This window comes from Macaca thibetana, chromosome 13 (genome assembly GCF_024542745.1).
Source record: "Macaca thibetana thibetana isolate TM-01 chromosome 13, ASM2454274v1, whole genome shotgun sequence".
In the NCBI taxonomy this organism is placed as follows: Eukaryota; Metazoa; Chordata; class Mammalia; order Primates; family Cercopithecidae; genus Macaca; species Macaca thibetana.
The window spans coordinates 69,884,434-69,900,473 of record NC_065590.1 but is presented as its reverse complement, the minus strand read 5'-3'; the positions used below and the strand labels follow the sequence as shown (position 1 = coordinate 69,900,473).

Here is a 16,040-nt window from a genome sequence, read left to right as displayed (position 1 = left end):
TCATTATTTAGTGTAGCCAGCATTCTTTTTATACAATACTCAGTAAATGCTAAAGTGAAGAGACAAAATGCTCTTCCTATTTGCAATAACAATATTTATTATAATATGACTTCCTTCCAGTAAAGAGTTTTCCAGGTTCAACTTAGTTTTGTGTACTAGAAATGCTAATGACGTGGAAGGTTGTGTCCACACCGCTTGACATGTATTAATATAAGTATTCTTCTACCATGTAAAAGTATGTGGCCTTTTTCAATGCAATTCTGACCAGCGTCCTAAAGTCCATGTCCATGTTTTGACAACAGGTTTGACTTTGCTTAATAATTGTTCTTGCTTTTATACTGTATGTTGTATTTAAAAACTCAAGGATCTATGTCGTCGGTTTTTAAAAAAATCATATTTTGTAGCAATCCCGACAGTGATTTACATATTTTCAAAAATACCAATTACTTTAGATTAACATACTTTTCCTCCTAAGAGCTCACCATTTGCTAAATTGTTTCCTCTAAAACTCTGCTCATCTGGACACAGTGACAGTTGAATCTCAGTCCTTCCACTGTCAGAGAGTACGGAGAGAGCACACCATATCTGCTCTGCTCAGGAACTGAAAAGTTTATCCAGTAATAAGATTATGGACTGCCAGTCTGGCAATGCAATATGAATCTGTGTGGAGCTTGATAGATGTTCATCTCTGCACCAGTAGTAGCTTAGAAATCTGATTGGCTAACAGCCAATGAGCAATTTCTCACATACTGCCACAATAAACTAACCACAGAAGTGGAAAAAACTTTTTTCCTACATTAAAATGAAAATATCTCATAAGCACATTATCTCGAGTTTTTCCTGCGAGGGCTACTCAAAGAGACAGACACACACACACAGAGCAAGTTCGATTTGAATTACATAATCTGGGAGATTCAAAGTACAATCACCACAGAAGATTGTGAATTATAAGCAGCATTATATCAAATTAAAACTTGTACTAGCAAATAATTTCCCTATATATCAAGCTCTGTACAAGTTGTTTCTTTTAAAAATGAACAATTAACTCCCCTATAGTAGGTATTTTCAACTCTGGAGTCTTTTAAAAAATGAGAACAAAATGTCCCTTAAGAAAACTGCACTTAAATGACCACCTATTCATATTTTTCTGTATGTGGTGTTTTCAATTCGTAATTTTAAAAATGTAGTATCAGAAAGTTTTATTTATTAAGTTCTGTGTGGGGGGCAGTGTTTAAATCCACTAACAGAAAGAAATTTCTATTTTAAAGTGGCTATCTGATGGAAGGCCACATACTTTTAAAAAAATGAAACTTAAAATTTTCTCTAAAAGACTCCACATTATCTAGGATGCTTAAAAAATTAGTTTTAAGATACGCGTCAACATTCTTAAAATGAAATGCTATACGCTAAATTACAGAACCTGAGTCGCCCTGAAATGTGAAACGCCATATACTAAATTATAGAACCGAGGACGGAATCTGGCTTGTCAAGGAGTACTCCAAGCTCATGTGCTCAGGCCCACTACAACTGTATTACTACCTACTGAAGCAAAACCTTCCACGGTTTCTGCGTGACACGTTTCAAATCCTACTTCTAGAAAATCTTCTAACTTCTTGGCTGAATGTCCATGCTTGATCTCAATTCGGAATCTAACAGGGAAGGAGGCAAAGGGTTCGTTGATAGAGGAAAAACTGGCCTAGATCTCAGTCGGGGGAATGTTATAGACGCCTTCTGAAGCAAAGCTAAGGAAAATCAAAATCGCTAAAAATGTAAGAACCGCGACATTAAGTAGAAGGGTAAAAAGAAAGTTTCAGAGGAATAAAACAACATTTTCTAGCGTACAAATTAACGCATTTAAAAGTTCTTGTTCCATTTGTGGCTACGTCTCATAAAAGCTGTGTCGCACCAAGTAGTAGTTCAGGGTGTAACTTATCCTTCCTAATCAAAGATGACACCGATAGTCTTATTTCCTGTGGGGATGGGTGTGGTTGAAGACACAGTTACGTTCAAGCCATCAATCTGTGTGTGTGGAAAACTCTGCAGGTCGCGCATACACTTGTCGCTTGAATTATATGTGTGCATGCAGACGGCAAGGCCTATGCCTCTGACTGCGTTCACCTGAAATAAAACACCCAACCGGCAACACAGTAGTATATGTGGTTATTTTCATTGCTCAAAGAAACAGTCGCACTCCTCCGTGTTTCATCTTAAGGAAAACCTCCCAGGAGGCAGCAACTCGGAACAACGCTGCAACTCGCAAATCCAAACGCAGTAGGGATACTGGGGCGGGGGGTTTACATTCTCCAAGCACCATTTACTCACCCCTTTGAGACGACCACAACGCAAAGTGAGGAAATGAAACGAAAAAGCTCTTCCAAAATTCGGCACTCCGAGTTCCGCGGGTCTGGCTTCGGGAACTAGTTTGGGAAACCCGGGAACGGATCGCCTCCGCGGGGCCGGGCGCGGTGGTCGCCAGCGGAGTGCGAACCTAAGTTGGCCTCCTCGCGGACGCCGGAACTTGGCCCCCGCTGGCGGCTGCGGCGGCGCCCCCGCTCCCCCTCAGCCGCCCACCTCCCGCCGCGCGGTCCCCTAACTTCCCGCCCAGCGCAGCTGACACCGCCCAGCCGGGCGCGGGGTCCGAGTGCTGCCGCCGCCGCCGCGTGCGGTTGGCGGGGGGAGTTGAGGGGTGGGGGAGGGGCAGCCGCTGCCTCAGCCCGACGGGCCGGGAGAACAAAGCGGCGGCAGCGGCGGCGCGAACTTTTTCGGTGTCTGTTCAGCGCTCCCCGAGGCGACTACTTACGGTAGCAGGCTCGGCCCGTCGTGAGAAACTCTGCGCCTGCCAGCGTTTGAGTCTCGGACGAGGCGCCAGCAAGGCTTCACGCGCCCCGCAGGATCCCGCCCGCCGCCGGCGCCCCTTCCTCCCTCCCTCCCCGTCCCGTCCTGAGGCCGGAGGGCGGGGGGCCGGGGCGCGCGGGGGACGGGGGCGCGCGGCCGGCGCGGGGCCTGCCGGGAGCTGTAGTTCCTCGGCCGGCGCCCGCCGGGTGGTGGCCGCGGCGGGAGGTCGCGGCTGTCTCTTTCCCGCGAAGGGGCGGCGGGAGCGCCGGGTACAGTCGGGCTGACTCCACACCTTCGAGTTCTGGGCGTCTCTGTGAGCGCGGGGGCACGGGGCAGGGGCGCCGCGGGAGATGCGAGCGTGTCTTTCTGTCAGTTACACGCGGTACTTGGTCCCGCTGTTGCCGACGGTAATGTCTTTTCCTCTGCTGCCGTGCACTCTGAGGGAGGCGGTGGCGACAATGGGCCAGAGGTGACAGTTGGAACGGGGGACTTGTAAGGCGTCCAGAGCAGAGAGCGGCTTCCACCCCGAGATGTTACAGCCCTCCCGCATGCTCCTCCCTGCTGCCTGCCCCCGGGGTGGCAGCCGACACCGCAGCTCGGCGCCCAAACCTGCACGTCCCGAGCTCGACGTTCCGACTGCAGGGGTTTTCCCGGTGCTTGGTGTTTCCTCCCCATCGGCCTTTAAACGTGTATATGACCCTACCACCAAAGTGGAGTGCAGTCCAGAATCACCAAACCTAGGCTTTCACGTGTCTGGAAACACAATGTTAACATTTGTTTTGCTCCAAAACAAAGTGTGACCGTGTCGGGTGAGTGGGGCGGGGGTGGGAGTTAGCAGCATAGAGGGAAAATACACTGTGCATAAATTTTCGATGTCTTATGTGAGAGAAAGGCCTGAGAAGCTGACAGCCATTGTCACAGAAGCCACATGATTCTCCTTATGTCAACATTTTATCCCGAAAGTACTTAAATATATTGCAACAATCAGAGGGACTACAATCAAAAGGGCAGTTTTCTTTCTTCTCTCTTTTTCTTTCTTTTCCCCTTTCTCTCTTTCTTCTTTCTTTCTAGAAAAGGTTTTACTCTGTCATTCAGGCTGAAGTGCAGTGCCACTATCATAGTTCACTGCAGCCTGAAACTGCTGGGCTCAAGTGATTCCCCTGCCTCAGCCTCCCAAGCAGCTGGGACTACAGGCGTGCGCCACCACGCCCCACTAACTTTTAAGTTACTGTAGAGACGGGGTCTCTTGCTGTGTTACCCAGGCTGGTCTTCTGACCTCAAGAGATCCGCCCGCGTCGGCCCCCCAAAGCGTTGGGATGACAGGCGTGAGCCACCATGCCCAGCCAAGAGGGAAGTTTTCAAGAACAGAAAGAAAAATAAACATAAGTGAGCCCCTACTTTTGATACAAAATCATCACTCTTAATGGATGTCCTTGGATTTAAAGTTAAGAAATGAAAATATTAAGATAATTTATATTAAACATAAGGCAGGTAAGATTGTGTAAAACCTTGATTATTTAAAAAGCTATTTTAAAAAATATTTCTGAAACATTCTCAGGAATTGGAAGTTGCTAAATGTCTTACATCCAGCAGTATCTAATTCAGTCTTATTATACTTTTGTTATTAGAGCCCTATTCAGCTATTCTTTTACTTTAAAATTGAAAGTAGATTTACTCAAGTTTACCTTCTTTTTAAAGAACTCTCTTGCTTAACTTTGCCCTTTTCTTCCTTTCACTTCCCAACAGACGTTTTAGTCCAGCCCCAAAATTTGCCTCTCAGCAAGATTCCCAGGACCTCATTGGAGCAGTTTACAGCCAGTCTTATCTCACTATTAACTTCCATTTTCTGCTGTAGTACTTAAAGAGACAGAAGTTACTCTTCCTAGAAGTAACTTTTCTAGACGATTCAAACTGCTGTTATACAGAGATTTAAGTATTTGTGGGCATGTGTGAAAATAGAGATATATAATACATATATTTTATTTTATTTCCACTGTTCTGCTTCTCTTTTTAAAAATAAAACGGTCTCCTCCACTTTGGGTAAATCTTTCAGCACATTTGATCAAAGAACTATCTTTGTATCTAATTTTTTGCTTAACATGTACTACAGTTTCCTCAAGGTGTTCCATTCCTGTTCTGAGAGCATTACAGAGATAAAGATTGGATTTAATAAGTAAGGGTATTACCATGGGAAATGTTTTAATCCTTGAGAGAAAATATAATCTGAATGCTCAAAATGGAAAGGATTTTTCTTCTTGGTGATGTTTTATGAAAATGAGCTTAGAAAATTGCTCTTCTATGGCTGCAGTTGCAGACCTTGTCCTGCATTATTGGGTTCCTTGTACTTAATGACACAACATAGCCATTCAAATATATTACCTCATGCAAGCAAAGAAAGTCAACACTCTTGTGACTTGAGATAACAGAGGCATCTGATTTAGAAACCTAAATGCAGGGGAAAAAAATGGTCTGCCCGCCGCAGTCTCCCAAAGTGCTGGGATTACAGGCATGAGCCACTGTGCCTGACCCTTATTTTTATTTATTCATCATTTAGCACAGTGCTCAATAAATGTTGATTAAGTTAGTGATTTTTTTCATTAGGGAAATTGATGACAATTTCCAACTAGAGGAAATTGTCATCATTTTAAAACTTCAGCTGGTTTTAATTTATAGAATGTGGTCACTGGAAAATTATTTTGTGTTTTCTTTTTCCATGACCTTGAAACAGCTGAAAAATTCGAAAAAGCATTTGGGTGTCAATATAGAGTTAGTAAAATAGTTATAGGAGAAAATGCTTTAGGCTCTATTTCTTTATCAGCAGAGATGTACATGATGATATAGTTCTCAAAATGTCCTTTCTCAGTTTCCACTGCCATTATCCTAGTCCATATCTCACATCTGGATTACCACACTAGCTCAAACTGTTACATCCTTGGAACTGTCTTATCTGATTTGAAAGCTATCAATAATTGTTCTGTGTTCTGATAGCCCTTGAGAGATAATTCTCATGTGGCTCAGCAATTTTATTGTGGATTGAGTGTTTATCAGATCCTCCTGGGATCCCTATCTGCACTTCCCTTTTCTGAACTTGAAGAAGACCAGATCTTTTATTTATTTATTTATTAGTAGAGAGGTTTCACTATGTTGTCCAGGCTGGTCTCCAACTCCTGTCCTCAAGTGCTCCACCAGCCTCAGTCTCCCAAAGTGCTGGGATTACAGGCATGAGCCACTGCATCCGGCCGTTATTTTTATTTATTCATCATTTAGCACAGTGCTCAATAAATGTTAATTAAATCAGTGAATTTTTTCAATATGTCTTGATGATAGTAGTTAGGCTAGTAGTCCTAAAGTACCACATGATAAACTCTGCAATTGTTCCCTATCACCTACCTTACCACGTCCAAATTCTTCTGCTTGGGTATAAAGGTTATTAATAGCATCTATTGTTTATTGAACACCAGCTCTGGGCCAGGCACATTCATTCATTTTTATGTAACTTTCTGTATTCCATATAACTCCTCCCTTTCCTTTATTTGCACTTATATTTAGCTTTATATAATTTTACACTTGGTTATATTACTATGTTCATATATCTGCATATGTATTTCCTGTATTTCCAGTCTTAGTGCATAGTGCCACCATCTATTTAGTCATTCAAGACGCAAACTACTTGGTCAGCCTAAACTCCTTTCCTTGTTCTCCAGATCTAATTGGTGATCAAGTCCCATCAATTTGATACCATCATGTTTCTTGAATGGTATCTGTAAATATATATCTGTGTATATATTTACAACATAGTGTATAATCAAAGAGAAATGTAATAAGGATGGCTTGACTAAAAAGATTAGGAAAATCTGGTAACTAAAGGGAGTGGTTACTGCATATGTTTCACCTACGATTTCATATGTGGTTTTTAAAAGTGTATATTCAGGCCAGGCGTGGTGGCTCACGCCTGTAATTCCAGCACTTTGGGAGGCCAAGGTGGGCAGATCACTTGAGGTCAGGAGTTCGAGACCAGCCTAGCCAACATGGCAAACCCTGTCTCTACTAAAAATACAAAAAAAAAAAAAAGCTGGACGTGGTGGCATGCGCCTGTAATCCCAGCTACTCTGGAGTCTGAGGTAGGAGGATCAGGAGGATCGCTTGAACCCGGGAGGCAGAGGTTGCAGTGAGCTAAGATTGTGCCACTAGGTGACAGAGCGAGACCCTGTTGCAAAAACAAAAATGAATATTCAGATAATTTGCAGTAAAAAACCAATTACTTTAACCACTTCCAATAATGTCTATCTTTGTGACTGCAAAATAAGTTTCTCCAGGAAAGAGTAGGTAATACATAAATGTGCTCATCGATTTTAAAATGGAATTAACATTCAATTCCCTTGAGTTATGGATTTATTGCTTTTATTCTAGATCTTATTCAACTGAGTAGTAATTTTAGAGTTCTCTTTTATACAAAAATTAGTTGGATGCGGGCTGGGCACGGTGGCTCACGCCTGTAATCCCAGCACTTTGGGAGGCCAAGGCGGGCGGATCACCTGAGGTCAGGATTTCAAGACCAGCCTGGCCAACATGACGAAACCCTGTCTCTACTAAAAGTACAAAAAATTAGCGGGGCATGGTGGCGAGTGCCTGTAATGCCAGCTACTCAGAAGGCTGAGGCAGAAGAATCACTTAAACCCTGGAGGCAGAGGTTGCAGTGAGCAGAGATTGCGCCATTGCACTCCAGCCTGGGCAACAAGAGCGAGACACCGTCTCAAAAAAAAAAAAAAAAAAAAAACCAAAACCAAAAACAAACAAACATACATTAGCTGGATGCGATAGCACACTCCTGTAGTCCCAGCTACTCGGGATACTGAGATAGGAGAATCGCTTGAATCCGGGAGGCAGAGGTTGCAGTGAGCTGAGATCATGCCACTGCACTCCAGCCTGGGCAACAGAGCAAGACCCTTTCTCAAACAACAACAACAACAAAAACAAAGAAACAAACTCTTAAAATACTGTAAATTGGTTATAACATGTTAAAAAAGCCAACGGAGGAAGAGAACAAAGATGCTACAGACCTGAATAGGAAGGGAGTATTAAAGTTAATTATCCAGCCAGGCGTGGCAGCTCATGCCTGGAATCCCAGGACTCTGGGAAACGGAGGTGAGCGAATCACTTGAGCCCAGGAGTCTTGAGCCTAGGAGTTCGAGACCAGCCTGGCCAACATGGTGAAACCCCGTCTCTACTAGAAATACAAAGATTAGCCGGGCATGGTGGCCGGCGCCTGTAATCCCAGCTACTCAGGAGGCTGAGGCGGGAGAATTGCTTGAATTGGGGAGGTGGAGGTTGCAGTGAGCTGGGATCGTGCTGCTACACTCCAGCCTGGGCAACAGAGGGAGACCCTGTCTCAAAAAGAAAAAAAAAATATCCTACCAGGACTGACCAAAACAGAGGAGTTAGGACTCCCTTCCTGGAGTGTGGAAATTACACCAGCCCAGAGGAACCAGTTAGAAGAAAAAGGTTGGGATGCGATTTCAAAGTCAGAGTACAATCTGGGCTCTGCCATTTAGTAGTTTTGAGCTACTTAATCTCACTAAGAATCGATTCCCTTACATGTAAAATGAGGGGGGAATAATTACCTCAGTGTTGTTGTGAGAAATAAATAAATAAATGTAATGTATTATGCACATAATGTCATCTACCTTGTTATACACCAGGATTCCACCATTTAACAAGCTGTGTGACCAGGGGCAAATTAGCCTCTATGTGCTTCAGTCTGTTCATCATCAGTTAACTGTGATGACAATAATTCTTCCTCCATGAATTATTGTAAGGATTAAATGAGATAATACATGAAAAACACTTTTTAAAAAGCCTGGCACACAGACAATGGTCAATAAGGGTTAACTATTAATATTGTTATTCATGCTAAAGAATTCGAGCTTTTCACATCTCTGTATCTCCTCCTGTCATTTGGCAGCACAGAGAAAGAAAAGTTGCTAAGCTTGATTCTATGGAGGGATATTTAGAAAGATAATAAAGAACAGAAAAGCAACGGGAACTTCTATGGTCATAGTATGAGTTCCTTTTTACATCTTCAAAGGAAGGTCTTACTGCACAGGTCCTCAAGTGACCAGAAGCTATCACTGTGACATTTTCTGTACTAACAGCTTGAAGTATTTTATAGAGGGGGTAAAATCACTAAATAGATTTTTATTTGTTTATTTTTAATGTAGTTAGAATATAATGACCTGAACATTTTACTATAATTTGTACTTTTATCATGACACCTCAAATTTCAAAACCTTAAGTATTTTCAGAAAGAATTCTTTTTTTTTTTTTTTTCTTTGAGACGGAGTCTCGCTCTGTCGCCCAGGCTGGAGTGCAGTGGCCAGATCTCGGCTCACTGCAAGCTCCGCCTCCCAGGTTTACGCCATTCTCCTGCCTCCGCCTCCGGAGTAGCTGGGACTACAGGCGCCCGCCACCTCGCCTGGCTAGTGTTTTGTATTTTTTAGTAGAGACGAGGTTTCACCGTGTTAGCCAGTATGGTCTCCATCTCCTGACCTCGTGATCCGCCCGTCTCGGCCTCCCAAAGTGCTGGGATTACAGGCTTGAGCCACCGCGCCCGGCCCGATGGTCATTTTCTCTAATTGAAGAATAGAATAAAAAAAAAAGACCTTTTTGCCTTAGAGTGGAATGAAGATGTACAATTCTCTTATGGCCCCTCCTTTTTGCTTATGAAATTTTCTCTTGGCCCCCTTTCTAAAATTACTACTGTGCTTCTTTCTGATTGTAATACAGATCTAACACTGTTAGAAGGAAATTTTTTGGAGGACTAAACAAAGATATTATAAGAGGCAATTAATTTATTTTCCTTTCTCACAGATCTCTAAATTCAAACCTTAGTGTTCTGCATAATAGGTATGTGAGTTACTGAGTGAGAGCCATAAAAGATCAAGGTTTGGGCTGTTAACAGAAGGGTCTTACTGACATTCTATGCTGAGTAATTTAAGCTTCTTTTTTAGGGAAATTTAGGTATACTCCTGGCCTGGTGCTGCTAATCATGAGCTCTGTTGAAATGCTTTCCCAAACATTAAAATTGAAGATGGATTAGTTCATCTAATTTATTATAATCTGAACAATAGCATATATGTGAACCATAGTGTTGAAAGGATTTTTTATGACTACAATCTGTACTAAGTATTACTAAAACGTTCAAAATACTTTGTGAATGTTTTCACATATAAAAACAAAACATAAATTCCTTCTAAATTTAAGCAAAAATTAGATATTTATAGGAGCACATGTGCGTTTAGGGCCGAATTTGAGTTATGGTGTTATGTTGCAACTTTCTATTATTATGGTTAATAGCTATGTGTGGCATAGCCAACTTGTTTTTAAAATAACTTGCTATTTTCTGTGAATCTGTGTCATTTTTATTTGCTTTATTAATGTTCTATTTTGGACCCTGTGGAAAGAGGTTTTAGAGCCTTTCTTCCTCTTACTTGACACTGACGGGCCTAACCTGAGTCTTAAAAGCAAACTTTTTATTTGTTTGTTTGTTTGGTATGACTTGAAAATTACTCTTAGAATGATTGTTCTTTCATGAAAAGTCAGAAAGAGACTAATTAACAAGCACAATTAACACTGTAAGATTGACAGAAAGGATGCTTTTTCAGTTGTCTGATAACAGTCTGTGTAACCTGATAGTAGGAAGATATCACAATTTCATATCTTTAAAACATGGATAAGTAGAATATAACACCGTAGAAAATCCACAAATGACCCCAAAGCAGAAGACAACTGAATGCCTTCGTCTTGACTTTAGATTATATTAATTTACATTTTGGCTTTTAATTTTTTTGAAAAAAATTTCCCTTTCCCTCTTCTACTAATAGATATGATATTAGATATATGATTAAAGGAGACAAAAATACAAAAATGAATATTGTGCTTAAAATCTACAGATAAAATACTTTCAATGGTATCTGATTATAACTTCAGTGAAAGCTTTCCTCAGCTTATTGAAGGTTAGATTTTAATAGCTACTTAAATTTTCTGCCCTGAAACTGTAAAAGCCTGTAGAGTAAAAGTGCACTGCCTGCAGCTGAATCAGCTTTGCATGGCTTTGAACAGATCACTTAACCTTGTACCTTAACTTTTTTATCATTAACAATGAGGATAATAATAATAATAACTCTAATCATACTTATTTATAGAATTAGGTCTTAAAAACACATTATTGACACACTTAACATCTCTGATCATATTTTTCATTTACACCATAAACATTTAGTGACTCTGAAGGAAAAATTCTTGAACTAACAGCTTTTTACCTTTCATGTTCTATCATTAATGTGTTGCAGAAGGCCGGGTGCGGTGGCTCATACCTGTAATCTCAGCACTTTGGGAGGCCAAGGTGGGTGGATTGCTTGAGGTCAGGAGATCGAGATCAGCCTGGCTAACATGGTGAAACCCTGTCTCTACTAAAAATACAAAAATTAGCTCAGTGTGGTGTTGCACGCACACCTGTAGTCCCAGCTGCTCAAGAGGCTAAGGTGTGAGAATCACTTGAACCCTGGAGGCGGAGGTTGCACTGAGCCAAGATCGTGCCACTATGCTCCAGCCTGGGTGACAGAGCAAGAAACTGTCTCAAAAAAAAAAAAAAAATATATATATATATATATATGTATATATATTTGAAATTGGTGCTTTATCTTATTTGATTCCACATGATGCAAAAAATTAAACATAGATGAAATTTTTTGAATAAAATGTCAACATGTATGCTTCTGTAAATATAGAGACTTAAACACTATATGCATAGATACTTCCTGTAATAATCAGTTGTTTGTAACTTCACATCATAGTCAGTTTAGGTACTGTGTAGATCAGTGCTGTCCATTCTGTGAGCTGTAAAGAATGAATTTTGTGTGTGAGTCTTTATCTTTTGCTGAGCTAGGTGTCAGAGCCCCGGCATTGGAAGGTGGTTGACTTGCGGATTGGTAAGAAGAATTTACTGACAACAGTATAGGTTTGAAAAGGAAAGTTTTACTAGATAGAAAGAACGCTGCAGAAGAATGCAGCAAGGCACCTCAGCAAGGGAGGAATTGTGGTGGATTTTCCCTTAGGCGTGTTTATGAACCTTAACGCGGGAGTTTAATGGTAATTTGGACCCGATTAGCCACACAGGTAATGATAAATGATTAAATTTGTAGGCATTTTGGTGCCTTGATGTCAGCGAGGGTTGCATAATGAGTTTCAACATGCATACATTCTGGAGATGTATGGAAATTCTAGTTACTTATAAATTTTTGAGAAAGAAGCCTGGAACCAGATGCCCGCTTTAGATAACAGGGAAGTCTAATTACATCTAAATTCCTCAGACAAGGAATTTTTTCCTCTGGATGGCTGGCTTGATGGTCACCAGGTGACCTTTACTCTCCTCATCTTTGATTCTACTTCTCATCTCCTTGAGTGCACTGAAATTTCTTGCTAGAGATTCATTTCTTTGGATCTTGAACACTTTTGGTTTTCAGAGCTCTCAGAGAAATACTGATCGAAAGCATGATAAATTAGTAAAGGGATAAAAGGAATTTTGTCTGAAGAGCATAATTAGTGTTGGTGAAAGGAATCAGGGTTTATGGGGACTGTTCCTCTTTCCTTCTTTGAGAGGACAGTGCATGTTATTTAATAGGACTGGGAAGTGAGAGGGCCAGAAAACCAGAGGAGAGGAACTTTTTTTCCCTAGCTTTTATTGCCACCTTAACCCGACCTCTGATCTGGTGAAAGAAGTTGGGAATATTTACAGGAAATCTGGATTCCTGAGATTTCTAAGGAACACTACAAATCTGACTCTGGACTGCAGATGCAAATATTTTAATTTTTCACTCTGCTATTGAAAGAGGTGGTGGACAGATTCAAACAAGGATATAATGTAGGACTCTTTACATTCTCTGACTATTAAAGGAACAAAAGGCAGGGTGCTTCAGTACTAGACTTGCACAGGGGCCAAAAAGTGGTGGGAAAGTTGGGGGGGTTGAATTTAAGCGGCCTACTTCATAATTTGTCTAAGACTGGGCCACTTTCCCAATCTTTTTGGCTGTTATCCTCAGGGCCTTATGAAATAACTACAATGCACCATGACTATTAATGTTATCTTTAATCTGATTATATGATTTTTGCTAATGTATTTCTCAAAGTGTGTGACTTAATGCAATGATTCTCAGCCCCGGCTGCACATTAGAATCACCTGGGGAGCTTTTAAGCAATCTGATGCCCAGACCACACACCAGGCTAATCATATCAGAATCTCTGGGGGTGGAAGCCAGACATCACCATTTTTTAAAAAGGCTTTTTAGATAATTTCCATGTGTAGCTACAGTTGTAAGCATTGGTTTAATGTATTATCATCTGTCTCTCTCAAGTAGAATGGTTTTAACATAGTGATTCTCAAATGTTTTGGTCTCAGGACTCCTTGCATTAGTAACAGTAATTGAGGACCATAAACAGTTTCCATTTATGTGGAACACGTCTATCAATATTTATTGCATTGAAAATTAGAACAGGCATTTTACAAATATTTAATTATGGATTTATTTTAAAAGAATAAAGTCATTGCATGTAAAGGAACACGTTTTATGAAAAAAATATTTTCTAAAATAAAAAGAGTTTAGTGAGAAGATTGGCATTTAAAAAATCTCTTTAATTTCTGACTTTTTAGATGACAACTGGATTTCCATATTTGCTTATGCATTTCATCTGTTGTGATATATTATTTTGGTTAAGTACATGAAGAAAATTTGACCCCACACAGACATGTAGTAGGAAAAAGGAAGAGTATTTTAATAGCCTCTTCAGGTAATTATGGATAATCTTCTTCTTTATTAAATCAAAACATAACAAATGATAGTGTCATAAAAGGTGCAACTTGAAATCTGCATCTAAATACATGTTTTTATTCCATTACATTAAAATCCACGGGGTGTCTCTTATACTTTGAATGGAACTTTTCTTTGTGATTGTGTAACATGGTGAATTGAGCATTTGGAAAATATTGCTTCACTGAGTTATGCAAATATTCCAAATGTTGAGCATTTCATTATATATAATAAATAATCACATTTGTTAAAATCACCAATTTTGTCATAAAAGTTGTTACATATCAGGAAACTGTCAAGCTTATGGTAGCAGATACAAGTTATCCAAAACTCCAATTTTTGCTTGAAAGATCCAATTTTATCACTGGCAACAAACAGTGTCGGTTATTTTCCTTCAAGGCATAGGCGCACTTTATTTTCAAATGTCTGCCAAATATCCAAGTCTGAATAACCATAATTTATCAGTCATTATTCTTTCAATTAAATTGTAATTTCATGGAAAAAGTAGCCAGTTCACTATGCTTCTCTCTCTCTCTTTTTCTTTTTTTGAGACAGTCTCTCTGTCACCCAGGCTGGGGTGCAGTAGTGCGATCTCTGCTCACTGCAAACTTTGTATCCCGGGTTCAAGCGATTTTCCTGCCTCAGTCTCTGGAGTAGCTGGGACTACACGTGCCCACCACCACGCCCAGCTAATTTTTGTATTTTTACTAGAGTTGGGGGTTTCACCCTATTGGCCAGGCTGGTCTCGAACTCCTGACCTCAAGTGATCCACCTGCTTTGTCCTCCCAAAGTGTTGGGATTACAGGTGTGAGCCACTGAGGCCCACTATACTTCTCAAACAACAGTACAAATGCTTTTCTGTGAGACAATTGCCCTTTGGTGTGCAGCAGAAGTGCTTTATTTCTACCTCCTATTTTTCCCATGTGAGTATAAAAAGCTGCATACTCTCAATTTGTGCTTCTAGTTAAGATGGAACTGGATTTGTCATCCCACCTGAAATATATTAAAAATGATATTCACAGTGGATTGGATAAAGAAAATGTGACGCGCACACACACACACCCACCCTGGAATACTACCCAGAAATTAAACATAATAAAATTTTGTCTTTTGTAGCAACATGGATGGAACTGGAGGCCATTATCTTTAGTGAAATAGCTCAAATAGCACATGTTCTCACTTATAAGTGGAAGCTAAATAGTGTATACACAATGACATGAAGAGCAGAATAATAGACATTGGCGACTTGGAAGGGTGGGAGGGTAGGAGGGATGAGAAATTACCTGATGAGTAAATGTATACTATGTTTTCAGGTGATGCTTACACTAAAAGCCCAGACTTCCCCATTATGCAGTATATCCATGTACCAAAACTGCCCCTGTATTCTCTTAAGTGTATAAAAATTTTAAAAACGATGTTCATATATTAGAAAAGAGGTATCACAGGAAAGTGGTAAGAAAAGGGGAAAGAAATGAGATGAGCCTGATGTTTTCTCCAGCTTACTGCTTTGAGAGTTTCCAGGATGCGGTGCAGGTAGGAGGAATCTACATAGAGCTGGTGGTCTCCATGAGATGAAAAGGCAGACTTGAGACTCTGTCCTCCTGTACTCTGTCCTGCTAGATTTAAAACCTATCTTCGTGGAGAGAGATCTTCAGAAGGCAGTAAAACAACAGTTTTATTACTTCATCAATGACATTCTTAAGTGAGACTGGCTCTTTTTCTTTTCTTTTATCTTTCTTTCTTTTTTTTTTCTTTATGCATGGCAGTGAAAAATACAATGATGGCTGGGCACAGTGGCTTACGTCTATAATCCCAGCACTGTGGAAGGCCGAGGCAGGTGGATCACCTGAGGTCAGGAGTTCGAGACCAGCTTGACCAATGTGGTGAAACCCTGTCTCTACTAAAAATACAAAAATTAGCTGGGTATGTTGGTGCATGCCTATAATCCCATCTACTCAGGAGGCTGAGACAGGAGAATCGCTTGAACCTGGGAGGCGGAGGTTGTAGTGAGCCGAGATTGTGCCATGGCACTCCAGCCTGGAAAACAAGAGTGAAACTCCTTCAAAAAAAGAAAGAAAGAAGGAAGGAAGGAAGAAAGGAAAGAAAGAAAGAAAAACACAATGACTACAAATATAGATTTTCCTCCTCAATAGTACAGTTTTGTGTCCCGTCTTGATAGTGGCTAAGGTGCCAGCATTTTTACCCGTCATTGCTTTTGCAATATCGGTGCAAAGTCAATACAGTAGAAAAGGTAAATCTGGTTTTGGTATTATTATAAACGTTGATTTGACATGGGAGACAGCCAAGAGCGTCTTGGGGAATCCCCAGTATCCATGGACCACA

At 40.8% G+C, this 16,040-nt stretch overlaps 2 protein-coding genes across 3 annotated transcripts in view; both read right to left on the bottom strand.

Annotated features, from left to right (window-relative positions):
* PRKD3 (protein kinase D3) overlaps window positions 1-2,938 on the bottom strand; it is a 77,031-nt gene extending 74,093 nt beyond the window's left edge. The window contains exon 1 of one of the 2 annotated variants that reach the window (XM_050753337.1): window positions 2,801-2,938. The gene's annotated coding sequence lies outside the window, so the exon portion shown is untranslated. Of the gene's footprint in view, window positions 1-2,322; window positions 2,491-2,800 lie in introns of those variants that run through there. The other variant, XM_050753336.1, reaches the window with a different exon arrangement.
* Window positions 1-16,040, bottom strand: part of CEBPZ (CCAAT enhancer binding protein zeta) — a 406,976-nt gene that overhangs the window by 120,453 nt on the left and 270,483 nt on the right. The window lies entirely within an intron of this gene.